Raw genomic sequence first — 4,022 nt, 5'->3', positions numbered from 1 at the left:
ATGGGTAGTAGAAAAGCAATCCAGAAAGAAGAGTCTTGGCAACACCTGGATGAGTGGTCACACTTGGGGATTAGTGGGGTAGAGAAGACAAAGAGAGGTGGTCCTTCCATCCAAATCACCCACTTGTTTGGCTAGACTGGCCAAAGGAGGTAGAGTGTTCTAGGAAGTAGGCAAAGAAGTCAAACTCTTTGTAGAAGAGGGGCTAGCTAACAGTAGGCACCTGAACTCAGTACAAACGATCTATTGATCTTATTGAGATGGGCATTCCTTCCTCCTTCCATCCCTTTTATCCTCCCTTTCTTTCTTTCTTCCTTCCTTCCTTCTTTATCTTCCTTCCTTCTTTCAATACTCATTCATTCATGTGATGTGTATTTAATGCAAACCATCATATTTATTTGGAAGAGCATGGTGTTAGGGACTCTTGTAAGAATTTGAGAAACCTTACAATAGAATGCCAGGTTCTTTAGAAATATTTCAATATGCATAGTTGGAGTCACTAAATCCACATAAGGACTTTCTCCTCATTGTGGTTAACTAAAGCAGAAGGATGTCTACATCTATAGCACAAGTGTTACTCTACTGATACTCTTTGATTCATTCATTCATTCATTCATTAATTCATTGGCCAAGTAACTATCAAGCCACAAATACATACTTGGACCAATTTAAACTCTGGTGACAGAAAGAAATCAGTAGAACACAGTTGCTAGCTTTGAGAGGTTCATGGTCTACTGGTAGACTCAGACATGTGGAGAGTAATTCTATGAGTAAGGTCATTACATAGAATGTACTGCTGGAACAGAGGATACAGAATCTACTTTCTCCTGGAGAGGCCTGGGAAGGTGTTGCACAGGGAGGCTGATGTGTGAGCTATGTCATGAGGGGAGACTGGTTGGCCTGACTTATAGGGGAGGCAGTGGTGTTCAGGTAGGAGGAGCAGCATCTGCAAAGTGGGCTTTCCATGTGTTCAGGGACCTGCAAGCAAGTGTTCAGGGACCTGATGGGGGGAGAGGGAGAGGATGACAGTAGGAAAGATAGACAGGCTCAGGAGCAGGAGGGTCTTGATTTTATTAACAAAAGTCAGTCTCTTGTTTGCTTCCATGTAGTCAGGCTTTACTTTTACTCTACCTTGGCTTGCTTATTTACTAACCAACCCCCACTTTCCCTTTTTGAGAACTTGTGGCCAAGCCATTCCTCATCAGCTACACTTTTCCTAACCCTCTGGCAGCTGTGTACAGCCATCTCCCAGCTGAAGCTCTGCAGCTTTTCCAGACACAGAGTCTTGAAGCCTCAGGAACCGAAGGAAATTTTAAGATCATCACACTGGTGAATTTTCAGCTTTCCTTTCTTTGTCGCACACAATAGATGATCTTTTCCTACAAGACAAAAGTGTGCACTCATGTCATTGCTGTAGCAAATCAGGTAGGCTGAAGTCTTGTTCCACTCTTTCCAACTCCACTGATGCCTAAAGAAATACCAGTAAAAACAAGTGGCATCATCACAGGACTAACAGCAGAACTGCAGACATTGACCCCACTTAAATCAGATGTGACAGATTTCTGCGCCTGAGCTTCCATCTGAGCTTGACCAATGCTCGCTCTACCTACAACACCTTGGGACATCTGCTTGAATATTCCTGATGATGCAAATCTCACCTCATAAAGCAATCATTCATTTCTTGGACAGTTTCAAAGTTAGATGACTCTTCTTAAATGGAATTAAAAACTCCTTTTCTGTGACTTTAGTTCATTCATCTTATTCTTCTCTTTGAAGCTACATAGAATAATAGCATGCCTGTTACCTACGGTCATTTAAATACCTAAAGATTAGTTCCAAAATAATTTTCTTTTTTCAGTTTAAATATCACAATGATGTGGTTTCCATTCTTGGAAGGGACTCCATTTAGCCAGTTTAGCTTTTAAAATATTACACTGAGTTCTGAAACAGTACTGTCACTGTGGGCATGCCAGCAAACCATACATCTGGGACTATCACTGTTCTTACTCTGGGTGAAATATTTCTATTAATGTAATTCAAGGTCTCATTAGCACTGCTGGTAATTTTGCCTATTGGCCATAATTGCAATTTTCATTAAATTCCTAAAACAATTTGATTTGAATTGCCACTGGCTCAGGTGTCTCTCGTCTTCTACTTACTAGGCATTTTCAGCCTATTGCAGAGGTTTCCATTCACCCCTATTAAATTCCACCTTCTCCGTTTTGCTGATTGTTTCAAATAGTCAAAATCAATTTAAATATGTATGTTACATTTGGTCTATTAACTATCCTTCCAAGTTGGTGCCATTACTAAATCTAGTAAGCACACCTCTTTTACTCTAATCCAAATATTTAACCAAAATATTGACTAGATGAAACTAAATAAAGAGGCTAATGTAGTCCATTAGAGACTATCTTCTTTCTGGTTGCATTACTCTTAATTAGCATTAGAAAGACCAAATATTTTAACCAATTTTGAACCTACCAAACTTGGCCATTGATACCCAAAATGATATGAGACTTATTTGAAATAAGTATGCAACTAATTAGTGATAAAGTTCTTTCAGAAATACAGATTAAGGTTATCATTTTAGTTTCATGCACCCTCATTCAGAGGAAAGGATGTCTTTTAAATTCTTAATAAGAGAAGCAGGAAGAACAGAAGCTATAAAATGAAAACATGATTAATTTATTAAATGTTTACATAGGAAAAATATCAAGTTAAGATACAAATGAAAAACTGGGGGAAAACAGATGAAATAAATATAATAAAGGGATAATTTGTGATTAATTAATATAGAAATATAGAAAAAGGAAATATGAGTCAGTTTCAAAAAAAGAATGAACAACCAAAAAGAAAATGGGCAAGGGACATAAATAGGTAGGGGGTTCATTAACACAAACAAGGCAAAAACGATGTTCAGCATCAATCACACTTAAAGTCAGGGAGATCAGAACACGGATGAATCCCTCTTCTGCATCTGTAAACCTAACAAATGTGAAAACATACTATTAAGGGCAAGTACAAAGGAACCTTCTAAAATGATTCCTTGAAAATTGGCACCACCACTCTGGAGGGCAACTTGAAATTATTAAGTGTTAATATACATATACTCTCTGATGCAACAATTTTGCATTAGGGTTTTATCCCCAAAACTACAAAGGAACAGACAAGCTGCAGAACTGTAATAGTCAATTTTGTCAAGTTGAATAGTCAGCTTGAATAACAAGTGCCCAACAGGTTGGTTTAGCACAGTTCTGGGTATATTTCAACGATGAACTTACTGAAGATCTGGTGCAGGTGGCATCAACATATAGACTTGTTGCCTGGATGGACTACAAAGGTCAGAAGGAAGTCCCACTTCTGCTTCTTTGAAGGTGCTCTGATCTTCACTATCACATTTGGATGGCTATCTCCAGGCTTTCGTAGATTCTCTGGCTTCCTCATAGGGACTTGTAGTGAGTTCAAGGCTTTCAACTTTTGACTGGGTCTTCTGGGTCCCTCGTGCACATAATCCTTCCCCTCAGTTTCTCCCTCCCCACCCAACCCCAACACATAGCGCCTTCCACAAACTTAGTTGTTTTCTGGCAGGCACTGGCAGGTCTGTAATACCACATGTTGGGCAGCTTAAAACAACAGAAATGTACTCTCTTGCTCTTTCTTGCCTCTTCTTAGCTTCTGGTGGTGGCTGTCCAACCTTGTCATCTTTTGGCTTGAGCTGTGTCACTCTGATCTCTGTCTTCAAGTGGCCTTCTCCTATTGCTAAGGAGCTCAAGTTGGTCACACTCCAGTATTACCTCATCCTTACTTAACTAATGACACCTGCAAAGACCCTGTTTCCAAACAAACTCATATTCCAAAGTACTTGGTGCTGGGACTTCAACTCACCTTTTTGGGGGATATAATTGAATTGGTAACACAAACTGATTTATATATTTCCTTAGAATTGCTGTTTCTATTGTTAATTGCTGCTCCCCATGGACTATAAATTCCACAAGAAGCTTCCTTTTTGTTGCTGATGAAAG

The 4,022-nt window shown here is 39.3% G+C and overlaps 1 long non-coding RNA gene across 1 annotated transcript; it reads right to left on the bottom strand.

Annotated features, from left to right (window-relative positions):
• Positions 1-1,044: 1,044 nt before the first annotated feature.
• LOC134475580 (uncharacterized) lies at positions 1,045-3,495 on the bottom strand. Its single transcript, XR_010046754.1, has 2 exons — positions 3,282-3,495; positions 1,045-1,376 (listed from the first exon to the last, which is right to left on the bottom strand). It is a non-coding gene; the product is annotated as an uncharacterized LOC134475580 (long non-coding RNA).
• Between the last annotated feature and the right edge of the window lie 527 nt (positions 3,496-4,022).

The sequence above is a fragment of the Cavia porcellus genome, unplaced genomic scaffold, assembly GCF_034190915.1.
Source record: "Cavia porcellus strain 051 isolate PalLab524CR breed Dunkin Hartley unplaced genomic scaffold, mCavPor4.1 scaffold_4, whole genome shotgun sequence".
Lineage (NCBI taxonomy): Eukaryota > Metazoa > Chordata > Mammalia > Rodentia > Caviidae > Cavia > Cavia porcellus.
The sequence above is the reverse complement of the archived record's forward strand: the minus strand, read 5'-3'. Positions and strand labels throughout refer to the sequence as shown.